Genomic DNA, 18,664 nt, shown 5'->3' with positions numbered 1-18,664 from the left:
GCATTCAGAGTCAGTAAGCAGTCCTTGATCTTGTTCTTTTATGTTTATGTAAACCTGGATGGGATAAGGAGTGTTTGAGATGCCCAATTGAACTGCAAACTGAGAACAAACTCATTAGCAACTATGTATGTCTTTACACAGCAGAAACTCTTCTTTGGAGAACTCTCTAGCCTCTCAATGTACATCCCCAGATCCCAGATAATCCTCTTCTTATCCAGCTGCCTGAGGGAAATCCCTGGGCAAGGGGATCAAGAGCCTGTCACCTTAAATGAAACAGTCCTGGGTAAGGAGCTAATCTTTCCCACCAGAGTGCTCTTTTTCCCTTACATGGCCATGGGGCTGTAGGACTACTCACTCAGTCTCAGTCCTGCGAGCAGAATTAGGTAGGTGGCTGCCTTAAGGCCTTCCGCTGGGCTGGATTCTTTCTTGGCTCTACAGGTGGTCTTCGCTCTGGAGGCTGGTGAGACTTCCAAGGTCCCAGCCTGTAGGTAGGCCCATCCCAGCTTCCTCATATCTTCCACCCAAACTCTTCTGCTGTTGAGTAGGCCCAGCCACTCTTAGGCTCCATGCACACTAAAGTAGTGTGCATGGACACATAGGATAACACTATTTAGCTTCTAGGAGCAGAACAAAATATGCTGATAATAGCTTCCAGGAGCTTAAAAAAATGCTAGTGTGCATGGAGTCTTAAGGACTGTCCTGGCCCCATGCCAAGCCTCCTGCTTGGGGATTGGCCAGGATCCCTTGAGAGTGCATACCAGCTCCTCCTCACCCCTGCCCACTGCTTGTAGAATCTTGTCCAAAATTCTAGAGCAGGGGGAGTTATCTGAACAGCCTCTCAACCCTGACCTAAATTTTGACTATTGCCCAGGCTGATATTCAGCCTTTCTAGCAACAAAAAAAATAAATAAGCTAGCTCCCCCTAGCTAACTTGCAGGTAACAAAATGTGCATTTATTATTTTTTGTCTTAGAAGCCTCTAAAGCATTGCACCAGTGATCAGCCAATCATTGATGCCATGCAGGTTTCCTGAAGACTGTCAATGTATCTACTTGCTCCTGCATCCCATATGATCAAGCCGATACTTCTGACAGAAAGAATCAATCAACTACCACAGCTGAGGACTACAAGCCGACAGTCGCTAAGGCTTTCGAGACCTGTAATCCATTCATTCACAGAAGACTGTGAATTAATGACATGGCCGTGCAGGTGGAGCCTGGCACGGCCGTGCTGTATTTGAATAATGACAGCTAATACAGGGAACTTCTCTCCATACTTCTGTCACAGGGAGGTGGGGGCAGCAGGCGGCAACTGCAGGATTGGAAACATGTTGCATGTTCCACCCTAAAAATGGGTGGAACATGTAACATATTCCAAAAGGTGAACTTATCCTTTAACACACTGTGATCAGAGCAATACAGGATTACCATAGTAACATTGTACTACTCTGGGGAAGTGATCAGGATTTTTTTTTTTACACATTACAAATTTGACCATTTTACCCTATTGAAATTAACTAATTTAGTGTGTATTGTTGGGATTAGCTCTGATTGATCACAGCTAATCACATGGTACAGATGGCCTGTTATTGGCCCTGTGTGTACCATGTGATCAAAGCCATTCATTGTGTACAATTGTCATGTGATCTGCTGTGGTTGGTCACGACGATCACATGGTACTTGCAGCTGTCCGGTACAGTGATCTGTCATCAGCTGTGACCAGTGGACACAGCTAGTGACAGGTCATGCCACAGAGTGGCCCGTGGGCAGGGCCATGGATAAAGGGGTACCACCAGTCCTCCTGTATGGGGCCCAGGCCAGCAGGGGGGCCCAGGAAGCTGGGCAAATCGGATGTGTGTAGAAAGGGTGATCGGCACAATGGGAGTGAAATTACTGGAATTGATCCCCTGTATGGTTCTCTCTGCAGCAGCTGAAGACTGGCTTCTCCTCCTCTCTCTCCTGCTGGTGTTCAGCTGCTACAGAGAGAACCATACAGGGGATCGGTTCCAGTAATTGCCCCGCACCCATCATCCTCCCTGTGCACTATATGGTTGCCCAGGTCCCTCTGTGTGTGCCACCGCCCATTGCTCCTGGGTTCCCCCTTCTTCCTCCCACCAGTAACTGCAAGCACACAATAGGATCTTTCAGGATGATGAACACAATAATCGGTACCGATCACTCACTGTATTCATTCACAACTGTTTTTTTTGGGGGGGGGGCCTGTCAGGTTTGCTGTATGGGGCCCCCATGGTTTCTAACAGCAGCCCTGCCCTTGGGACACACGCAAGGCATGTTTCCGGGAGGACATCATATGACATCCACATGGAAAGACAAAAGTGCTGCCTGGCTATCATTTGACAATAGACCGGGAGGGAAGTGGTTAACATACAATACAAGAAGCCCATCCTCTACATTTTTAACCCTTTGTTAAAATCTAGTTACAATTGATGATGAAGATCTGTCTGCACAGTACAGAAATAGTCAGTTATGGCAAACACCACTTACCCAGCCCTTTAATAGAGCATCCAAAAAAAAGTAAGCTATAATTTATAATTGTTTTTAAATTTATGCTATTAGAATATGGTTAGGTAACAAATATAAAGCAATTTGGTTGCAATATAGGAGATACACTTTAAACATGTAAACGTAGTAATAACTTTATAAGCTGCTCTACTGGCTATCTCAAACACATTCCTTCTTTCCCCCAGACATGCAGACTAAGCAGAATAAACATCACTGTTACTGATAATCAAATTTTGACTTGACTCATCTCTGTCTCTAACCACTTCTTGATTGCTACGGGAAGCATACAATGGCTTGCAGGCTGTGATTGACAGCCTGGATTCACTTTCTCTATGCTGTGGAAGGGGCAATATTATGGTGCACACTGGGGAGACAATTACGTTTCTGAGAGCAGACTTGAGCAAAATATTTAAGCAAAGATACTCACACTGGTGAGCTCTTTACAAATGACAGTGTAGGAACTGAATGGTGTTAAATCTTCTAAAACTCCATGGGCCAGATGTTATAATAAATCTCTTTTACTCCCACTGCCAGAAAATTCTCTCAGACACACAAGCCCTTCTGGCAAATACAACGCCTAAGATGAACTCACCATGAATATAATATAATTAAGTCAACATGTTATGATTAAAAATGAAAATAGGAGAAAAGCAAAGGAGCAAGAACGTGGACATGTTGCCAATAGCAACCAGTTAGATTTCCCTCTTTTATTAAAAAATAATAAATATTATTGAAACATTTTCAAAATATAAAATTACAAAATTTGTATAATATCTGAGACACTTTATCCAAGATTATACAAGGTAAGTACACAAATAAAGGCCAGTTATTGCTATATAATTACATAGAACATGGTACATTTGATGTGTTGGTGAATTCTTACAAGGTTATTACCAGTTCCAATAGATACAGCAAACAAATAGGTCCTAAACGATGGGTTTGACAAATAATGCAACATTCGTAGTATCACGTTAGTATACAGCAAAATCCTGGGTAAGCTTTAGGCCGCTTTCACGGATGTTCCGTTTTTTTTCATCAGTTCAGTCAGGTTTTTTCCAAGAAAAAAAAGTATCAGTTCACATCGGTTTTTCATCAGTTTACATCTGTTTTTCACCAGTTTTTTATCAGTTCACATCCGTTTTTATCAGTTTACATCCATTTTTCATCCGTTGTTTTTTTTAACGGAAGAAAAATAGGGTTTCCTTCCATTCATTAAAAAGATGTTAACGGATGTGGACATTAACGGATGTGAACAGATGATCATCCGTTTACATCCTCTAGTCCATAAAAATACATGGGTGTCCATTTTTCATCACAGATGAAAAATGGACATTTGGAATGCCCGTGTGAAATGGGCCTTAAAGAGATGTATGCTTTTTTGGCCATACTTCTCATCTGGGTAACAGGAGTGCATGTATTTCTGCACTCCTCTAACCCAGGTTCAGCTGACAGCAGGCTAAAGCCCACTGTCAGCTGACATGACAGAGCTGGTCCAGGCTCTGCAGGGATCTCAACAATAATAACAGCTCAGCACTCTCTTGAGTGCTGGAGGGGTAGAGCAATGACTGACAGCCACCACTCTTTGCTTAGTGAAGACCGTGGACTGAATGATCAGCAGTCATGTGATTGCTCAGTTCTGAGTCTTAGAGCCAACGGAGGGCAGCTACAGCATGGGACCAATGCTGCACCCACAAAGGTGAGTATAGATGCTTTATCATGCTTATTTTATTCAGAGAGTAGTGGTTAATGATTCATACTCTGAATGGTCTGAGGTTAATTGTGGTATACCCCAAGGTTCAGTGTTGGGACCCTTACTATTTAACCTACAGTATTTATAAATGATAATGAATTTGGGATTAAAAGTATAATTTCAGTGTTTGCAGATGACACCAAGCTATGTCGTGGTATAATGTTCTTGCAGGATGTCGCCACCCTTGGTGTACTGATTAAATGGGTAACTATGTGGCAAATGAGGTTTAATGCTGATAGTTATGCAACCAAAGCAGTATGGAGGAGATGAGCTTTGGCAAAAAGATTAGCTGAACTTAATGTATTCTTCCATAGAAAAGGTGATTAAGGGGGGGGATATATATTGTACAGAATACTAGGGGCCACTCTTATGTCTGAAGGAAAGGAGATTTAACCTCCACGTATGGAAAAGCTTCTTCACAGCAAGAGCTGTGAACATGTGGAATAGGCTTCCTCAAGAACAAGTTCTGGACAACTCAGTAGATTGTTTTAAAAAAAAAAAAAAGCTGAGTTCAGTCCTAAATGCACAAAATATAACTGGATTTTAAGGTAATAACACAAGAAATTGATGATCCAGGGAATATACGATTGTCTCTTGGGGAAATGAGGAAGGAATCTGTTTCTCCTGCTGGAGAAAATTGGACCATGCTTTGTAGGATTTTTTTTGTTTTCTTCTGGATCAACTATGGGTATAGTATTGTGTATATGGAGGTTTTCTATTTGTTTATTTTTTGCTATTGGTTGAACGAGATGGACTTTTTTCCACCTGACTATGTCATTATGTAACTATGTGTTCATTAAAGTGCATCTTTCCTTTCATAAATGATCATTTATTAGCATCTAGTTTTTCTAAATCATGTATAGTAACTATGTTAATTTAATGATGACCCTAGGCACAGAGGGTATCTGTAAGAGCTAATTTTATCTTCAGCCATCAATAGGAAAAATTGGGTCTAGTGCGTAGTGTTTTGGTAAAGTAGTTAAATGTGGGAGTTGAGTCACATTAAGCAAATAACAGTAGCTTAAGTTTGAAAGGTAAAAAGATATGAGTAATAATACCTATAAAGTTGATGATTTTTTTTTAAAAGTAGCCATAAGTAGCCAAAAGGCAGTGGTCTAGAGTTGCCCAATGTTCAATACATTTGGGACAGTTTGTAATTAAATTAGTGTGAATGGTGACGGAGGTGGATAGTACTGTATATAAAAAGCTATAAAAAGCTATATACGCTCTGTGCATGATTCCAAACTGAGATTCTGTCTGTTGTTTCATTTCTGATCAGTTTACACACCTTTAAATAGTCTGCCACCATTTTTGCTTTTATGTCATCAATTTGAAAGCCGTTGACCCAATGTTTCGAATTTATTTTCTCAAGGGAAGTAGACTGTTGGAGTTTAAGAGGAAGGTGGAGTACTGAAATAGAGATAGGGATATTTTTATAATGTCATCAATTTTAAGAAAGGTTGGAGGGTCAAAGGATATTGATTTCTAACAACTGGTTATCTTGGTGTAGTAGAGAAAATGAATGGCCGGGATATGATATTGATGGCATGGTTTGCTGGAGTCAGCGTCAAATAGGTTGCTTTTATGAATTAAACCCTTGGTCTGCAATGTCTGAAAGGCAGTGTACAGAATGCCCTAGGAAGCATAGGCTTGGGCAAATGGGGATAAATGGGCTGAGATATGAGTTGATTTATGTTTTATGCTAGATTGGCTAGCATTTTGCTAGCCTTTTTGCTGAATTAGTACTAGTGTAGAGCTATATTTGTTTCTTTGAGTGTTTCTATCCTATGCCAAGTCAACTTCCTTTTGGCCACCAGCCTAGTTTTTTGCTTGGTCTTCCTGAGGATTTCTGTAGCCTCTTAGTAGTTGGTCCATATCTTCTTGTTCAGAGCTGAAGCATATTATTATATTTATTATTATACAGGATTACTGACTTACATTGTATAAAATACAATTGAGCAACATCACAAGTAAATGCATCAGATCAGCATTGATACCTTCACACTTCCAGTTACTTGTGCTCGAGGATGCCATATCTTTAGCGCCATCCTATGCATTTCATCTTACAAGACATAATGGGAGGAGTGGCTGGCTCATTTAGAGCAGAAGTGGGAAGGTATCTAAATATCGATGCCAGTCTGATCCATGTACTTGCGGTATTGTTGGATTATATTTTATACAATGTGTGTGTGCACTTTTCTTAACCACATCCCGACCGCCCTATAGCAGATATACTGATCACTGTATTGGTGTCACTGGGGATGTCAGTGACACCAAGTCAGTTCCCTCCAGTGTTAGAATGCCCGCCGCAATCCTGTTATAAGTCGCTGATCGCTGCCATTACTAGTAATAAAAAAAATTCCAGTATCTTTACCGCCATTTGTAAACGCTATAACTTTCATGTAAACCAATTAATTTACATGTATTTGGATTTTTTTTTTTTAGCAAACACATGTAGCAGAATACATTTTGTCCTAAATGTATGATGAAATGTTACTTTTTGCTATTAAACATGGCCAGTAAAAAAAATTTAAAAAGTCAAAATATTGTTTTTTTCTCAAAATTGTCTTTTTTTTTTTTTAGCGCAAAAAATAAAAAAACACACAGGCAATCAATTCCACTGAAAGAAAGCTCAATTCATGGGAAAAAAAGGTCGTAAATTTAATTTGGATGCAGCATTGCATGACCGCAGAATTGTCAGTTAAAGTAACGCAGTGCCGGAACGCAAAAAATGGCCTGGTCAGGAAGAGGGGTAAATCCTCAGGAGGGCAAGTGGTTAATAAAGCAGTTTTTACAGTACTACCCTATGAGAATTGCCCTTCTCCCTTATACGTTATATAAACCACAGAAATTGGCACATGCTTCCAAAGACACAGAGAGACTGTACCTTTTAGGATTTTAGGGTTTAACCCTACATGTGCTATTTGACCATTCTTTATACCTGGTCAAATTTCTCTGGTAAGACTCTTGTGTGAGCATTGTTTATGGCATGGATCTGCTGGGTCTTAGTTCTTATTTCTGCACTTTCACAGTGGAATGAATTAGACATATATGATCTGATTCTTTTGAACAAATGTTTGGACACAAAATGTTTGATATCATTATAAAGGCAATTCATCTGAAAAATATCACTGATTTGTGGTGTGGATATTAAGACATTTATTGTGATTTTTTTATATTTTCATAAGCACTGCACTTTATTCATTCTTTTTTCAGCTTTGTTGTTTATTATGTTGAGTCAACCATTGTTATTTATTATTATTTTTTTTATTATTATACAGTATTTATAAAGCGCCAATAGTTCGCTCAGCGCTGTACATTACATTACATTATTTATGGAAACTAAAGAGTACTTAGCAGTAAAGCTATATTTCTTGTAATTTGTCTTACCTGAAAACTATTTTCTGGCATGTATTTTAAATATATAAAGTATATGAAAAAAAATTTATACAAAACTTTTAAACTTTCTATGCACGCACAATATATATTGTCATTTCAAATGATAAACAATAAACTGACTTTGTTGCTTAAATGTAGGAGTTTGCCACATATTTTTATTTTTGTATATGAGGTGCCCACTGATCCTGAAGGGCCACAGGACCGTCAGGGACTAAATCCAGCCCTTCCTATGAGGCAATTTATATCTAAGCTCTTGGATGTTTGCTTGTAACACAAACAAAGCAAGGGCAAATTGCAAAGATTTGTTTTTGTTGTAATGTGCTTATGTGTAGAAATATCCTGTGCATGGCAATTAGGCAGTAACATTAACATATAATTTATTGATACAAAGAGCAGTGCTGGGCCTCTAGGGGGGAAGGTAGTCACTGGTGTGGTGGTGGTGGGGAGTCTGGAACCCAGTGTTGTGTTTTTCAAAATACTTTGATTAAAAATTATATGATTAGAACATCCTTCTAAAGCCCCATACAGATGATGAGAATATTGGATGAATGGTCATCCATTTTTTGTTGCATGCTAGTCTCATATAGAAAGTGAAGAGCTTACTAATGTTACGAAAATTCTTGTACTACAAAAAGAAAATTAGGAAGTGATGTAACATGTTTGTATTGTATTTTCGGATGGAAACTGTACTGATTAAACGATCTGGTAATGTACAAGAAATATTTTTGTGCTTGACCCTTCAAATAATTTTTTACCGAAAACTGTGTACTAATGAATCAGATTATCGTACGATAATATTTTTCATATGATTTTTTGATCGTGTATTACTGGGCTTAAGTTGGTTGAGTTATATTAACTCCACATTCAATTTATTTACCGATAATTTTCTCTAGAAATGATTAATTCAGAACATAAATCTTGATTAGGTATGTAATTGTTCTTTCTCTACATGGAATGGGCACTTTACTGCTGAATGCCTTATTTCTTTTTATTCAATATGGTATCTAATGAAGTATTATTTTATTGCCACTTCAAATGGCTTTTTTCTATTTTCCTCAATAGACACCCACTGAAACACATTTATCATCAAAGCTAGTATTATTTTAGGCCCCATTTGCAAAGGGTTATATTTATTAAAAAAACGGCAGACCTATTCATCCTGCGAAACAGCATGTAAATTTGTTCTTTGCAAATGCTGGGAAAAATGAAAGATACTAAGCTGTTTTCTCTCCAGGTCTTCATTCATAAATATAAAATAATGCACCTAGGAAAAAAAAAAAGAAAAAAAGAAAAAAAAAGAGTACAATATTGGGGATACAGTGTTGATCAGTGCTGCAGAGGAAACAGATTTGAGGGTACGTATTTCAGATTATTGCAAAATGAACAAACAGTGTGACCAGGCAGTGGGAAAAGTAAATAGAATTCTAGGTTGTATTGCTAGAGGGATCACCAGCAGGAGGAAGGTTGTCCTGACTCCCCTATAGAGATCTTTAGTTAGACCTCATTTAGAATACTATGTCCAGTTCTGGAGACCTCACTTACAAAAATATATTGATAAGATAAAATGAGTCCAGAGACCGGCAACAAAAATGGTGAAAGGTCTGAGGGATAAAACATATCAAGAGAGACTTAAGGAACTTAATAATATGTAGAGTCTGGAGGAAAGAAAGGAAACGTGATTGAGTGATCATGATTGAACCCTTTAAGGGGGTGAATAAGGTTTAGGAGTGCAGTATTTTCAATACGAAGCCAAGATCAAAAACAAATGGACAGGACTTCAAACTAGCAGGAGGAAACGTCAAAAATAATCTTAGAGGGTATAATTTTAGCGAAAGGGTAGTTTATGCTTGGAATAGAATTGCAGCAAAGGTAATGAATCAGTCAACAGTAAGTGGATTCAGACATGCTCTGGACAAACAGATCTATAAGCAGACAAAAAAACAAAAAACCTGAAAAGAAACAATTAAACCTCCAAAACATGTATAAATTAAAAAACAAAATGACAGACTTGATGGACTACTTCGTCTTTTTCTGCCTTTACACTTTAATAGGTTTTTTGTTTCTGTAAGAATAGTGTGAATCAGGAAAGTGGCACATAATGACCACTGGATGGAGGTAATGATCATAGGAAAGCTCTATTTAGTGGCAAACCCATTCTGATTTCCAGCTTTCAACTTTTGCTTTTAAAGTTTAAAATGATTGACAGGTTCACAGTAAATATGCTGTCATGATTAAGATCCTGCTAAGAAAAGCATTTTAATGTTGATGTTTGCTTTACGGCAGGAAAGGTAAAATAAACATGTACAACATATACTGTGTGCTGTATGTAAAGGGTAGTCGTGCTTTGTAATTCAAATATTTGTTTTAAAATGGCTGCCCAGTGATTTGGAGAGCATACTTCATCTTGAACCTGAGCTTTTAATGTGCTTACACAGAGTTGTTTTTAATTCCTGGAATTATTTATAACACTGATGGCTTCCTTCTGTCATCTCATCTGGTGATACTCGGACAGAAGAAATGAATTTTGAGTGTTCAATCCACTCAGACCGAAGATGGAAGCAGCGACAGGCAAAATTATAATAATTTTTCATCTCCATTGTAGAAGACAAGTCAACAAGATTTGCATAGTCTTGCTGCGAGGGAAAGTGAGCTATAATCATATGACACTGCTAAAGAAGGCAGCGAGTTTTATGCATTTATGTATTTATAAAGAGCTTGATGAAGACTCATAAACTGAGGCATCAACATTAGTAACCTGCTGAATAAATTATGTCAGTGATCCGGCCTGGCAGCAGAAGCATTTAGTGTTTTGATCAAATATTCAAGATTCTATTTCATGCTAGAAAAAAAATACCATTATTGAATTGCAATAACTACAAGTGGGTATTTCTGTTAAAAAAAAAAGGTATGCCTTTTATTCTAAATATATATATTTCTAGTTGAACATTTTCAAACATTTGCATCACTTTATCAACGCATGTACTGTATGTGTACACAATAACATAACAAATGAGGTCAAGCATTCACAATCAGAATTGAGCTTAAAAAACTACAGGGACCTGTCTGTGCTGGTAATCCGGCGATTCTCATTTTTGTTGCTTATACTATTTGTTATGTTTTGAAGTAAACCCTTACTTAGCACATATAGAACCCAGTCTAGTTATCTTTGTATTTGCAAAATAGTATATTCCCAAAATATCAGTACACTAGGACAATAAAAGCTAACCCCAACTGCTGGATTACCTCTGTTTCCTTACAGCAGTGTTTCTAAACTCCAGTCCTCATGGACCCCCAACAGGTCATGTTTTCAGGATTTCCCTCAGATGAAACAGCTGTGGTAATTACTAAGGCAGTGAAACTGATCAAATCACCTGTGCAAAATAATGGAAATCCTGAAAACATGACCTGTTGGGGGTCCATGAGGACTGGAGTTGAGAAACACTGCCTTACAGGAAGATATACTGTTAGAAATTCTGTATATAGCCCTACAAAACAGACAGTGCACAGTCCACATGTGCTTTTCTGCTTCACTGCAACAAGAAAACAGGAAACTTCATTCAGAGAAAAGACATAGAGTATACCATAGATGCAGCTACAAACCTATAAGTATTGTCATCTTATCAGGGGACTAACCAACGAAAGACTGGCACTGTTGCTAACACCCAGCATGGCCAACGGTTGCGTGATCCTGTGCACATTGGCACACGCACGGCCAGATGGCACACATGCAGGTGTGTGAGTGCACGATGGTGCATGTAGGGCATGATAGATTCTGCCAGCCATTTGCCTTTTAAAGGACAGCAGATCTGACCACTAGTTGCTGGATGATCATCAGCCCCCTGTATTCCTGTGCTCCTGTATTGCTATTATTGGACTTCCTGTTGCTGACCCAAATTGCCTTTGACCTGTCTTGTCTCTTCTCCTGACTCTGACCCCTGGCTTGTTCTACTGACTCTGCTGCTGCTGCCCGCTTACCTGTGTATGACCCCAGATTATCCTCCTGAGCTCGCTTCTGCCTGATCACCTGTGTTTGACCTCGGACTGTTTCTGATCTTGTTTCTTGCTCCTGCTTATGGTTGACCTTCTCTGCATGACCACTGGCCTGGCTCCTGACCCTGCTTCCTGCCTGCTGTCAAGTACTACCTGCCACTTTTGGAGGACATCTGCTCTACAGTCACTCCTGCAAGTCCTGGCACCTTCAGTTGATCATCACCTCAGCTCTTCAGGCTCCTACATCTGGCAACCTGTACTTCTTTGGGCCAAGCATCTCCTACCTCTACCTCTAGGGGTGTTCCGCACTCAGCCGCAAGGGGAGCCCCATCAGCACTCCAACCTCTGATGTACTTGACACATCTATATATTGAAGAATATAGCTCTACTGAATACTGATGTAGTTTTTGCAAAAAATACATGAACACTGTATTCCAACACCCTCAGTCAACAACTACTCCTTATGTTGGATCTCAGTTCTAAATGCTACATGAGCAAGATAGGACAGACGTTTTGGCTCGGATGCCTATTGCGTCTGGTGGATTTCCTGATTGAAGGCTCTTGTGGCCTGGTTTATTCTTTTACAGTATTTGGATTGTCTGCATTAATTTCTATTTCTGTGTCACTTTGTTGCTTATCTCCATGTGACAGTGATGTGGAATTTCCTTCATTTTGAAGCATTTGTATTTCTACATGAAATTTTGAACACACTAAATTAAAATTATAACTAAAATTACACTTCTACTGATGGTTACTCTGTTTGTGTCTTGGTGTAGAATTCTGAATCCCTTTTGAGATTCACTGTACCCCACAAGTACTTCTCCCTTTGCACGAGTATCCCATTTTGTAAGTTTTTCTTTTAGGATGTGTATGTAGTCTTTGCTTCCAAAATTTTTTTAGATGGTTCAAATTCGGGGCCTCTTCATTCCACAGTTCATATGGAGTTTTCTCAGTTGATTTTCCTAGGTGATCGATTTTGGAGATAGCATGCTGTCATAAATTCCCTCCCCATAGTATGTGGTTGGCACATCTGTATCAAATAGCATGGTTCTTCCACTCTCACATAGAGTACAGTTTATTCTTTCTGCAATCCTGTTCTGTTCTGGATTGTATGGTACAGTAGTTAGAAAAATGTTGCTTTCTGAGAATTGCCCGTGTAATATCACCTGTATTTTCAGTTCCATTGTCTATGCACAATACGCTCTGAATTTTGCCAGATTTGTTGCTTAAGCTGCCCAAAGACTGTTCAAATCTCAGCCGGTTCCTGCTACTAAATTTAAACCATGTATGGGCAGGTTGAATGTACCAAGCTGATTGACCGATCAACTTGGGTGCAACCAGCCTACTGGATCCTACATGCGATTATTGCTAGTGGCTGGTATAGCAGCTAGCAATAATCACTGACTTCCCCTGTCCCTCCCCCCCCCCACTGGGATAATACAATGACTCCACAGGAGGGATTCCCCTGCAACACTGTCTGTGTTGATGGGGGAATGGAGCAAATTTCTTTCCTGCAACCAAAGAAATTTGCACCATGTATGGCCTGCCTAACCTGAGCCAAATCCTGTTCAAGTTTCTCTGGTACTTCACTTTTGTTTTGTAGCAGATATAGTGTAGTATACCTGTAGCAATCATCTATAAAAGTTAGAAATGCCTCTTCTTTACTGGGGTCAATTTTTCCATTGGACTGCAAAGATCTGAATACATTAAGTCCAGAGGTTTTTTTTTTAACTCTGCTGTTACTCTGCTTTGGAAAGGCTTTTGTTGCCATTTCATTGGTGCATTTCATTGTTTTATCACATGGATTCATTTTTATTCTACTTGCATAGTCATTTTCAGTTAATTCCTTTATTATATGAGGATGTCTGTGCCATGTGTGAATGCGGGTTGAATGTTTTTCCTCCTTGGCACAGTATTAACCACCTCATTGCAGTTCAGCTGATACAGTTCATCTGTAATTTCAGCCTTTGAAAGTAAGATATCCCCTTTTTTGATGATGGAATTGTCACCTTGGAAGGTCAATACATTGCCTTGTTTTGTGAGCTTTTTCACTGACAAAAGATTAGTTTCAAGAGCAGCGACATACAGGACAATTTTCACAGGTATATTTCTGGTGACCCTCTGGGAACGAAAGGACAGTAATGAAAACCGTCTTCTATTATTTTTCACATTAGCTGTAGTGATTTTTTTTCTGTTTTCCTCTGGTCAAGTGAATAAAGAAATTTCTGTCATTTGCATGTGACTTGTAGCTCCTAAATCAACACAGCATACCTGAGAAGGTGAGGTGCATCTTTTGGATTGAAAAGCATATTCATTATCTAAAGGAAAATCACTTTTCTACTTCACACCAAATAAATTGAGAGCCTCTTCATTCATGAATCAGTATAAAGTACATGCGTGAAAAATATGATGAGTCATGTCCCTGTTTTTCCTTTCTTCCACAAGTGCAATATAATTCTGCACATTAATCATCTTCCTTCTATATGTTCAAACAATAGTGTAGCGCTCCCTTACTGAATAATTAATGTACTAAAAATTATATGTAAATTAGTGTACCAAAAAATATTTTTACATTTATAAATCCTACACTTGTGATTATGAATCTACAAATGCTCTATATAATTAACCTGAATATAAACAAATATATTAGTGACCAAAACAATATAATTATCCAATCCCATAAAACAAAAACAATATATCACATCAACCAGTGTCCAAAATAATATTTAAATAAATAGTTCTCTAATGTTAATATATGGATTTGTTCCAACACATAAAGCGGCTTCAGGACAATTGTTCCTCTATTATGTGCTTACCTCCTTATTTGCCTACTTATTATAGTCTGAAATAGCTGTTTGTCCTATAGGGACAGATGCAAAAACTGCTACTCCTGAACTCCTTCCCAGATGGTTCCACACTGCAATTTGCTGATTATCCACCTGATGTCTCTCCAGTGTGTGGTTTCTTATGGTGGTATAAAGATGAATGGATGGATGGATTTCCCCTTCTCACCTCCAGGGGTCTATTCCTCCTTGTATCCCCTCCAAGTCTCTGTACTCACTATGGAACAGGGAAGGAACAGATATCTGCGGGCACAGTGTGTTTAGTGGTGGGGCATCTTGTCCTGCAGCCTAATGCATGGAAGCTGATGCCCCAGGGGTGATCGCCGACCAGTGGGGAAGAGGCGGAGCGGTGAATCAGTGCGATTGGTGCCAATGGTCGGCGATCACCCCTGGGACATCAGCTTCCATGCATTAGGCTGCAGGACAAGATGCCCCACCACTAAACACACTGTGCCCGCAGATATCTGTTCCTTCCCTATTCCATAGTGAGTACAGAGACTTGGAGGGGATACAAGGAGGAATAGACCCCTGGAGGTGAGAAGGGGAAATCCATCCATCCATTCATCTTTATACCACCATAAGAAACCACACACTGGAGAGACATCAGGTGGATAATCAGCAAATTGCAGTGTGGAACCATCTGGGAAGGAGTTCAGGAGTAGCAGTTTTTGCATCTGTCCCTATAGGACAAACAGCTATTTCAGTCTATAATAAGTAGGCAAATAAGGAGGTAAGCGCATAATAGAGGAACAATTATCCTGAAGCCGCCTTATGTGTTGGAACAAATTTATATATTAACATTGGAGAACTATTTAAATATTATTTTGGACACTGGTTGATGTGATATTGTTTTTGTTTTATGGGATTGGATAATTATATTGTTTTGGTCACTAATATACTTGTTTATATTCAGGTTAATTATATAGAGCATTTGTAGATTCATAATCACAAGTGTAAGATTTATAAATTTAAAAATATTTTTTGGTACACTAATTTACATATAATTTTTAGTACATTAATTATTCAGTAAGGGAGCGCTGCACTATTGTTTGAACATGTAGAGTTAATAACACTATTTATGAGTTGGTGTAGGGTGCCAGCGAACCTGTTTTTACATATATATTAATTATTTTTATTATATACATAAATAATTTTTGGTAGTAGATAACACATTTTGATTTTCACCATATTAGCTCACAAGTAATTTTGGCACGAATCGTAAATCATCTTCCTTCTATACCCGCTGGTGACACTCAAAAAAAAGAAAAAAAAGAAAAAATCAACATATAAGTATAGTATGTCAAAATAAAACACACTGTAAAGCTAGTCAATATTCTCATATTTCTATTGTGTGCTGAAGTGCCATAGTGAATGCAAAGGGAAGATGATTATTCTGGAAGGAAGAATTGGTAGTGGATTTATATCAAGCGCAATTGATGATCCAGTCGGTAAGGGCTATGAGTTGTCACAGGAGGATGCATGTTTTAGTGAAGCATGGCACTTGATCACACAATATTAGTGAACACTCCCTGTTCGGTTCAAGGTTGAACATTCAAATGTAAAGAAAGTTTGACTGCGAACAGAGGAGACAATTCACTAAGTGGTTTCTTACCACATCTGAGTATGTAGTAAGATACCACACAGCTACTAAAAACATTGAAAAAATACATAACTCTAATTGAGAAAACTAATTAAAGGCAACCTACCACAAATTAAATACTCAAAATTATAACCAATACAGCTTTATTGATAAAATACAAACCACGATTGTGGTAAAGAGGATTGAGCAACCAAAATGCTCATCTTAAAAAGCATGCAATGCTTATGACACACAGAATCAACATATAACATTACAAAATATGGCCATAAATAGCATACAGATTATGATTGACATTTAGGTTCCAAGTTGATACTTTGCTTGTCACTCCAATGCGTTTCGTGGGACACAGCCCACTTCTTCAGGGAGACAAAGTATATAATTCTAAAATGATACAAAAATAGGCCAAAAAAGATAAAGGTAAACATATAACATATCAAGAAAATAATAACAAACATAAACACTCTATTAGCATTTACCTATTGACTGGGAGGCCAATGGGAAGCATGAACATTGGATTCAAACGGAAGGCGAGAAAGAAGGTCCCTCAATCAGAAAAGTAGATGTACACCAATTGGAAAGAGTCATATAGCCACTAATTGAAGCTGAAAGATCATCAAAAAATCAAGATGTTTAGAAATGTCCCAGAGCATACAAACTACACCTCTACTCCCCAAACTAGCTGTATATCAAATCCCTGAATTCGGGACAACAAAGCAGAAAAATATATATTCTATATATAAAGAAACTAACAACTTCATATTATATCATATAGTTAGATTCTCAAATTAGTTATTCCAAAGTGCTATGAATTTAGTTCCACCTTTCCCCCCCAAAAAAAGGGAAACACTGTATTTGTATCTATATATGGATCTCAATTCAGTACATACCTCATCCAATCTTGCACCATCAAAAAACTGCAAGCCAAAAAGGTCTATCTGGCATCAACAAAAGTACAGGTCCTCCATTTGGTATCAACAGCAGCACAGATCCTCTTTAGAAATAAAGCCATGAAATTGCTACCTCAGCTTCCAATCTTATATAGTGGACTAAACTGCCAAATTGCTGGCGTTTCCGCCATAAGGTGCATGTGCACACTTATGAGATGGTGTTAGGTGTTTAGCAGCTGTATTTTTTATCTATTTTATTTCACGGTGTGTTATACACATCATAGCAACTCACAGGTTACACAGAAATAAAACTGGAAGATATTGGGGTACAGAGTTACTGTAGGTTCTAGTCAAGACTAATGGTCTCCGTGTACTTATGGTCCAAAAATTCCTATGTAGTACAAAAGCTAGCATAAAGTCGGGTATGTGATTAAGTAGACAAGTGAGGCTGATATAATAATGAACTTTGAAAAAGCTTCATACTTTAACCACATTTTAAAGGTCTTTATTTAATTGGGGAAAGCAGGGAATGTAAAAAGCATATTGAAATCAAAGGCACTGCTCCAAACTTCCACCTCCTATCTTTCATGGACCATCTGGGGGTTGGCTCCTGTAGCCCATATTTCCTCTAATATAAAATTGTAAGGGGAGAGTCTCACTCCATCATTAACTCTTGATACTGTATTCTGTTGGCAATAAAGTGGCTGCATGTATAATATCTCCACCCAGAAAAAAAACACATTCCCCAAACATGTTTCGCCGCAATAGGCTAGTTCACAAGGATAGAGTAGGCAACCTGCCTACTCTATTCATGTGAACAAGCCCATTAGTTTGGACTGAAAACTGGCTGTTGGGAGAATCATCTGACTACTGAGCATTTAAGATGTTTGGCATGGATGAATGTGACAGCATCCGGCTGTTAATGGTTGCTAAGGTAAACAGCAGCTGTCTGCTAATGCCACACAAGCAAAAGGGCAGGGAATGGAGTGGGTTACATCATTGCCATGCTTGGGCAATGACATCAATTACTATCTCTGCTGTCAATGGTTGTCACCCACTTCAATACCTGGCACTTTCACTTTCAGCGCTCTCATACTTTGAATGACAATTGCGTAGTCATGCAGCGCTGTACCCAAACTAAATTTTTATCACTTTGTTCACACAACTGGAGACTTCTTTTGGTGGTATTTAATCACCTCTGGGGTTTTCATTGTTTGCTACATTAATAAAAAAAGATCAGAAAGTTTGAAAAACAAAACAGGGTTTTCTTTGTTTCTGTTATAATATTTTGCAAATAAATAATTGTTCTTCATAAATTTTGGTGAAAACAACCCAAATCAGTATTTATTATTTAGTCTGTAGGAAAGTTATAGAGTTCAGAAACTATGGTATATATTTGAAAATTGATTAATCCTGAAGTACTGACGGTGAATCTAATTTCTTGAGGCCCAAAAATGTCAGGACAGTAAAATGTTCTCCAAATGACCCCTTTTTGCAAAGTAGACAGTCCAAGGTAATTATTTCGAGGCATGGCAGGTTTTTTGAAGTGGTCATTTATTTGTGATAATTTTTGGGAAAATGAAGAAATTAAAAAAAGTTTTTCAATTTGATTAATTTTTTTTTTACATACTGTCACCAGTGCAGTACAGCGGTCATCATATAACTGGTGTGGTG

General features: G+C 38.4%; 1 long non-coding RNA gene across 1 annotated transcript in view; it reads right to left on the bottom strand.

Annotated features, from left to right (window-relative positions):
• Window positions 1–16,229: 16,229 nt before the first annotated feature.
• LOC149457703 (uncharacterized) overlaps window positions 16,230–18,664 on the bottom strand; it is a 40,475-nt gene continuing 38,040 nt past the window's right edge. Inside the window, exon 3 of the long non-coding RNA XR_016313590.1 lies at window positions 16,230–16,484. This is a non-coding gene — a long non-coding RNA (uncharacterized LOC149457703). The remainder of the gene's footprint in view (window positions 16,485–18,664) is intronic.

This window comes from Staurois parvus, unplaced genomic scaffold, assembly GCF_062004578.1.
Source record: "Staurois parvus isolate SC_StPar_1 unplaced genomic scaffold, SC_StPar_1.0 ptg000306l, whole genome shotgun sequence".
Lineage (NCBI taxonomy): Eukaryota > Metazoa > Chordata > Amphibia > Anura > Ranidae > Staurois > Staurois parvus.
This window is presented reverse-complemented; position numbering and strand designations above follow the sequence as displayed.